We start from the raw sequence: 8,355 nt of genomic DNA on the forward strand, positions 1-8,355 counted from the left end.
TCAAATCGCGATGAAAGAATCCGACCAGCTCGCAACATCTTTTATCACGCCCTTCGGATCGTTTTGCTATATTTCAATGCCGTTCGGTCTAAAGAATGCTGGGGCAACGTACCAGCGCTGTATGCTTAATTGCTTCAGAGACCTCATCGAGTGAACTGTTGAGGCCTATGTCGACGACATCATAGTTAAATCCAAGTGAGCTGACCACCTTATCGCCGACCTTGAACAAACCTTTGCGAAACTCTAGGCAAACGACATCAAACTCAATCCCGAAAAATGTGTTTTCGGGGTCCCGAAGGGCATGCTGCTCGGCTTCATCATCTCCGAGCGCGGCATCGAAGCCAACCTAGAGAAAATATCAGCCATCACAAGGATGGGCCCAATCCAAAACATAAAGGGGGTTCAGCGAATCACAGGGTGCCTTGCCGCCCTCAGCCAATTCATTTCACGCCTCGACGAACGAGGACTCCCCCTTTGTCGACTCCTAAAGAAAACTGATCGCTTTAAGTGGACAGCCAAGGCTCAGGAGGCGCTTGACATGGTTAAATGATTTTTAACTAAGCCGCCGGTCCTAGTTCCTCCATGCGACGGAGAATCTCTCCTACTATATATATTGGCCACCACTCAAGTGGTTAGCTCCGCCTTAATATTAGAGTGAGAGGAAGAGGGGCACGCCTTCAGGGTGCAGCGCCCTGTATATTTCATCAGCGAGGTTTTATCCGACTCCAAAACCCGCTACTCCCAAATCCAAAAACTTCTCGACACCGTCCTCATCTCCAAAAGGAAGCTACGCCACTACTTCGAGTCACACCCCGTGACAGTAGTGACGTCGTTCCCCCTCGGTGAGGTCATTCGTAGCCATGACACTACGGGAAGAACCGCAAAGTGGGCACTCGAGCTGATGGATCAGGGCATTTCTTATGCCCCCCGAACGGCGATCAAATCTTAGGCACTAGCCGACTTCATCGCGGAGTGGACCGAGGTCCAGATGCCACCAGCAGCCGTCGATCAAGAGTACTGGACAATGTATTTCGACGGATCGCTGATGAAGAAGAGCGCTGGGGCAGGACTAGTCTTTGTATCCCCCCTTGGAGTCCACATGAGGTACATGGTTTGGCTTCATTTCCCCTCATCCAATAATACTGCAGAATACGAAGCGCTCATCAACGGCCTACGAATTGCCATCGAGCTAGGCATCCGATGCCTCGACATTAGGGGCGACTCTCAGTTGGTCGTCAACCAGGTTATGAAAGAGTCATGCTGCCACGACACCAAGATGGAGGCATACTGTCAAGAGGTCCGACATCTGGAGGACAAATTGGACAGCCTCGAACTCAATCACATCCCCAGGCACCTCAATGAAGCGGCCGACACGCTCGCAAAAGTAGCATCCACTCGAGAGCCAGTCCTAATAGGCGTCTTTGCCAGTGATCAACACAAACCCTTAGTATGCTACGCGGGATCGGAACAAGCCGATAATGGCCCTTCTAGTCCGACCCCTGGGGCCGATCCACCAACTGCTCCGCCCGACCCCAAGGTCATGGAGCTTGAAGAGGACCCAACAGTGGAGTCCGATCCTCCCGATGACTGGAGAACGCTTTACCTCGACTATCTCCTCCACGATGTACTACTGACCGAAAAGATGGAAGCCCGACGGCTCACACGATGCGCCAAGTCCTTCGTTCTTGTAGAGGGCGAACTCTACAAACGAAGTCACATCGGAATTCTGCAACTCTATATTCCTAGCGAATAGGGAAAACTTCTACTGAGCGACATCCACGGTGGAGCATGCGGTCATCATGCCACACCAAGAACCTTGGTTGGGAATGCATTCCGACAAGGTTTCTACTGGCCCACCGCAGTAGCCGATGTCGAGCAAATTGTACGCACCTGCGAAGGGTGCCAATACTACGCTCGGCAAACACACCTCCCAACCCAGGCTCTCCAGATGATCCCCATCACATGGCCCTTTGCGGTCTAGGGGCTCGACCTGGTTGGGCCACTCAAAAAGGCACCCGGGGGCTTTACCCACCTGCTTATCACCATAGACAAGTTTACAAAATGGATTGAAGCTCGACCAATATCCATAATCAAATCCGAGCAAGCTGTGCTGTTCTTTCTCGACATCATCCATCGCTTTGGAGTACCGAACTCCATCATCACAGACAACGGCACGTAGTTCACCGGTAGGAAATTCGTTCGCTTCTGTGATGAACAACACATCCGAATCGATTGGGCAGCCGCCGTGCACCCCCGGATGAACGGGCAGGTCAAGCGCGCAAATGGCATGCTTCTTCAAGGCCTCAAACCTAGAATTTTCAACCAGTTGAACAAGTTCGGCGCGCGTTGGCTTGCTGAGCTCCTAGCTATGCTCTAGAGCCTAAGGACAACTCCTAGCCAAGCCACCGGCTACACACCTTTCTTCATGGTCTACGGTTCCGAGGCCGTTCTCCCAATGGACCTCGACTATGGAGCACCAAGAATCAGAGCATATGACAAGCAGGGAGCCGAGGCATCTCACCAAGACGCCATGGACTTGCTGGATGAAGCCCGAGACATCACCCTCCTCCGTTCAACTAAGTACCAGCAAGTGTTGCGGCGGTACCACAGCCGACGGGTGTGGGGTCGAGCCTTCAACGTCGGAGACCTCGTCCTCCATCTTGTGCAGAGCAACAAGGATCGCCACAAACTCTCCCCGCCCTGGGAAGGGCCCTACGTCGTCGTGGAAATACTTCGCCCAGGCGCCTACCGGTTGAAAACCATCAAAGGCGAGGTCTTCACCAACACCTAGAACATTGAGCAGCTACGTCGCTTTTACCCTTAAAATAAGCATACGCTCTTCCTTATCAGTTTTTGTCATAATAATACTCCGATCCTTAGTGACTTCCGACCCCTGCAAATAGCGAGGGGTCAGACCTCACTCGGGGGCTGGCATGAGATCGTAACATATGACATATATAATACAAATATTACGCTTGCAAAAAATTCCTGTGTTATACTTACAAACATTCTCTAAGTTTTCCATTCGCCTCATAAACGAGTCCCGAGGGCTAAGATCTTGGGAACCAATTCTGAATACAACTGGTAGGACTGCGAGACACCCACGCCCTAGCGGCTGCAACCTCTTTGCTCACCAGTTCAATTAGAATTAGTTCGCCCATGTTCCTAGCTTCTTATGACTTAGACCATGAGAAGAGTCGGAAAGCACTAAAATCATTCCTACAGAAAGGAGAGAAGATAAAAATTGCTTGCCATAAGCAAAGGATGTAATTTCGTTCATTTTTTGCACAAATTCGTCACTTACAAAGCGATTTCATTACAAAAAGGAACAATATACTTATAAATTCAGAGGACTGTTTGCTCGGGGGCTTCCCCACAAAGTTATTTCATTATAGTCTCTGCTTAGCTCTACTACAAGTACTACTGCGGTCGCCGCGACACGCTCTCCATCGGTGATGCCCAGGGCATGTACACGGGCCAGCTCGTCTACTACGGTCGCCGCGCCATGCTCTCCATCGGTGACGCCCAGGGCATGTACACGGGCCAGCTCGTCTACTATGGTCACCGTGCCACACTCTCCATCGGCGATGCCCAAGGCATGTACATGGGCCAGCTCGTCTACTGTGGTCGCCGCGCCATGCTCTCCATCGGCGACATCCCGATATCCCGCCGCTTCGCTGGATCCTCGAAGGCGCCACCATCTACGACGTCTCCACCAGAGCATCTGGGGACTATGCCATCGTCGTCAGCCACAACCTCGACAATGATGCCACCACCAGGGCGTCTGGGGACTATGCCATCATCCCTAGCCATAACCCTGACAACGGTGTATGAGCAAGAAACACCTCCCGCCAAAGGAGGAGCATAGCGGACGATGGCACAGTCGACGACGTACGACGCCCACCGGCGCCTCTTCTCTTTCGACAGCAGCGACTCCTCAGCAAGGGCAGTACGCACCATCTCATCTACGTTGGATAACCTCCGGCTCGACATCACACGCCAGACTCGTGAGCAAATTTGTGAGTTCTCTCTCTCTCTCTCTCTAGCATTACTCTTCCTCACTTAGGAATTGCCGCGATGCACGGACGTGTTCGGCGGAAAGGAAGAAGAAGGAGAGATAGCGGCTCGGAGGTAGAAGAGGAGGTGGGATGAGAACTCCTCTCCCCCTCCCTATTTAAAGAGGAGGCGCGGTAGCTAAGGAAAGGCGAAAGGTTGGACGAAAAAACCCTCTCCCTTCCCCTCTTTAAATACGGAATCAATGCTGAATGATATCTGAGGGGATGCACCAAAACTGACGGGACGCACCCCGGTCGACGAGGCATCCCTCTTTGGTCAAACTGAGCACTGCCTGGGTATGGCCTGCTACTGACCCACTCTGGACGTGGCAATTAAGGCGCCCACATAGGCAGATAGCCCTTCACCTCCCCATGCAGGACCACGGATGATCCAATGATAGGACCTTTCGAATCTCCTGGGCTGGCCGTTCGGCCCAGAAGACACGACGAACGAACGTCCAAAGAAAGATAAGCCTCTCAGCTTTCTCACTTTATGCGTTAAAATTCATTCACAAGTTTCTGACCCTGTCAAACGGCGGGGACACGAACATCACTCGGGGGCTACCGAGGATGACTACCAGTCTAGACATCCTCTTCACCCGACCCCTCCGTATGCTTGAAACTGGGAGTACAGAATACGGGCATAGAACTTTGAGTAAAACTGGACGAACTGGCAGACCCTATGCCTCGGTGGCTACGGTGTTTTCGTTCACCAGAAAAACCATGCTCAAACACCCCTCATTCACGTCTGCCTTCTCAAGAAGGGTTCGGAGGGGTCCACCTACAGAGTCTCTCCCAAAAGAGAAGCTGTCATGTTCCCTAAGTTAATTAAATGGCTCGGATCGCCACCGAGACACGAAAAACAAAGAATAGCAATTCTTATGCAGGTTACTCCAACCTCATCGCGAAACATCAGGGTCCGAACCCCGCGTGGACACATTTGGTAAGAGCCTTTCATCACTCATACTGCCAAGGTAACGTTGCCGACCCCGCCTTCATTTCGATTATATTATACGTAGGCAAAACATCCCAATGCTTTGTGTCGCACCACGAAACGGCTGTCGCCTCATTCGATATAGGCGACCACAGGCCGAGGTTCGAAGGTCAGCCCACGAAGGGCTCGAGGCCGCCTCATGCCGAACAGAGCTAGGGAGAGATAACCGAGACAAGCCCCAGTGGCCCTGCTTGACCCCGCTCAGAAGCGAATAGGGATGTCTCAACCTTCTCTCGTTCGATTCTAACCTTGAGCCAAACCCACAGAATCTCCATCGAGGAGAGGCCATCGGCCCCCCTGAGCTTATCGAACGACTTAGGCATCTACTGGGAGGCGGGTTAAGAAGTTGTGGAGTGCCACCAGAGGGCTCTACCGACCCATTAGCAAATGATGGACCCGGATTCCACACGAACATACCCATTAGTGAGCTCATTGAGCGCGACAATCGAGCCGTCAAGGAAAGTGTCGTTCACTCAGCCCCTCCGATTGTGAAAACCGAGGACGGGGTAACACGCAAATAACGGCCAACCCCTATTAGACCCTAACAAGGCTCGGGGGCTCGAGCCAAACAATACAGGGACATAGGTTCGAAGGCCCCACCTTGCCGAGCCCATAGAGTCCCCAGTTGGGGATTTCTGTTGGAAGATAGGGCGGGGAATATTATGATGACATCCATGGACTTCATCGACCCTGTCACCAAAACCACAGTTCCGATCTCCAGTAACCCCCGACCCCAGCAAATGCAGGGGGTCGGACCTTACTTGGGGGCTGGTTAAGGTACAGCTACCTCCTTTCTTTCTTTTGGAACAATCTCCTCGCATTATAACCAGCGGTATAATTCAGGGGAATAGATTGGTAAGATCGTAAAACATCAAACAAAACAAAATTACGACGCAAAATCGCAAAAAGCATCCAGACTCGAAAAATACTGACACTTGTCCACATATTACACATATGTTGTTCTCAAAATTGTTCGACTAATTATTCCCGCAGAGGGAGAACCATCTCTTTCAGATTGTCTGCCAGGTTCTTCGCAAGGGGAGCAACCATCTTCTCCATTTCCTCCAGCTCTTCATCCTCGTAGGTGGACGGGAAGCCTTCGCTCATCACCTTCAGGTTTATTTCCTTCTTGTAATGGGCGTGGGCGACGGTGAAGGCCTGGGTAATCCCAGCGTGAAAGGCACTCTCCTCAAGCTGGCCCACCCAAGCCGTGATACCTGTGACACGAGCCGTGAGCGGGCTGGTCTCCACCGGCTCTGTCACATTCAGGGCATTAAGGACCACCCTGACCGCAGCTTGTAGAAGATCGTGCTCATCACTCTCAACCTAAAGGGCCCTTCGCGCATAGGCAGCCTCTTTTTCTAGCTTGGTGGAGACGTTCTCAGCTCTCAACCTACGGTTCACCGCGTCACCGAGCTCCGCCCGGAGAGAGCGGACCACCGCGACATCCTCATCCACCTTCTGCTGGAGGGTCATGGCCCTGCTCTCGGCCTCCTGCCGGAGTTCCCGCTCCATCTCTAGCTCCTTCAGGACTTCGCCAGCCTTCTCATTGACCGCGGCATTCTTCTACAGCAGCTCGTCTCGCTCTTTCTAGAGCCTGGCAATCTCCTCCCCATCCAGCTTAGACCTCGCCGACAGATCCTCAAACATCCCGTGGGCCTCCTCCACGTCCTGACGCGCCTGGGCCTCCTGCTCCTGGGCAGTAGCAAGCTGGGCGGCCATGTCTGCTCATAGCCGGGCCTCCTTGAAAAGGTGATCCCTCTCCGCCTTCTGCTCATGGAGAAATTGGGACTTTTCTGGCTACGAGCAACAAGAATCTGAAGAGGAAGAAGACCGGTATCAGAAAAGCGAAAACACAAAAAACATGCGCAGAAAGAAGAAAGCCCAGCAAATACCTGAGTAGTAGGAATAACAATCTCACGGAGGGCTCCTCTGGCCTGGTCTAGGGCATTCAGCATGGTCGAAATCCCGATGTCAAGACCCTCCCGCTCCATGCTCTCGGAATGATCATCGAGCGAGAAAAGGGCCGACGTCGGGTCCTGAGTAGCCATCCACTAGAGCGGTGGCTCCCCCCGCACGGGGAGCAGTCTCCTCCCGACAAAGGGGCCGGGGGCGGCTCCCTCCTGACCCTATGCGGCACCACTGCCGCGCTTGAGGATCCTTCGATTGGATCCTCCTCCATCTAGGCCACTTCGAGCGCCACGGTTGGATCCACCTGGGCCCCCGGTGGCACAGATTGCACTACGCCCTCGTGCGCTATCACGGCCGTACCCAGCTAGTCCAGGCTTGGCGCAGTCATGACCGCCTCCACCGGTGGTATACGGCCCTCGGCTGGCTATACCACGTCCACCATGAAGGAAGCCGCCTACTCGGTAACCTCCGCGGGCGTGGGCGCCACCACAAACGCCGTCGGGTCGGCCAATGCGGCCCCAACGTCGGCATCACTCCTGCCCAAAATAGGGGTGATGGCAGGCGACACCATCTATCTTGCTTGAATGGTGAGGCTCTTCTTGGGCGCCAGCCCTAGGGGGTGACCCGTCCGCAAGAACCTACACAAAGGTAATAACCATTAAAGTCAAAATAAAAATGGAAAAAGGATGAAAATAGAGGAATCAGCAGCTTACGTTGACGTCCTCAGCCAGTGGAAGCGTTTTGGGGATGGATCCCTAGATCCCTGCCCTAACTCATCTAGGCGGGACCATTTCATGCCTGCCCCCTGCTCTGGGCAGGGGGGTTCATCTCGTCGGGTGCGGCACTGGAGTCGCTTCTCTCCATCGTCTTATCGGGCGCGGCACCAGAGCCGTCCCCCTCCATCGTCTCACGGGGTGCAGCACCAGAGCTACTCCCTTCCATCGTTGCCTCAGGGATGGCGGCAGCAGGCCCGCCCTCCCCCATCCACCAGTCCTTGGCCGGCATGCCGTGCGAAGTGGCGGACTCGCCGGCCTCCACTGACCTCATCGATCTACTTCCCTCCACGTGGAAAGGGAAGGGCCCTTGCATGGATGGGTGGCCACTCGTCAGCGTGTCCTCGTCCTCCAGGACACCCCAATCCACGCCGATGGCTACCTCATCATCATCGTCGTCATCGTCGTCATCCTCACTGCTCACGTCCTCTCCCCAATCCCGTGCCTCCTGCTTTAGTCGTTTCGCCTTCTTCATCTCTTCCCTTGCTTTCTTGTCCTGCTCGACCACGAGTTGATTCGCCGCTACCACGACCTTGTCCTTTGGCAGTGGAACCAGGCTGTCTTTAAAGACCAGCACCCTCAACTGGTCCCAACGTCATAAAGCAAGTGTTAAAAATGGAGA

The sequence above is a fragment of the Miscanthus floridulus genome, chromosome 16, assembly GCF_019320115.1.
Source record: "Miscanthus floridulus cultivar M001 chromosome 16, ASM1932011v1, whole genome shotgun sequence".
NCBI classification, from domain to species: domain Eukaryota; kingdom Viridiplantae; phylum Streptophyta; class Magnoliopsida; order Poales; family Poaceae; genus Miscanthus; species Miscanthus floridulus.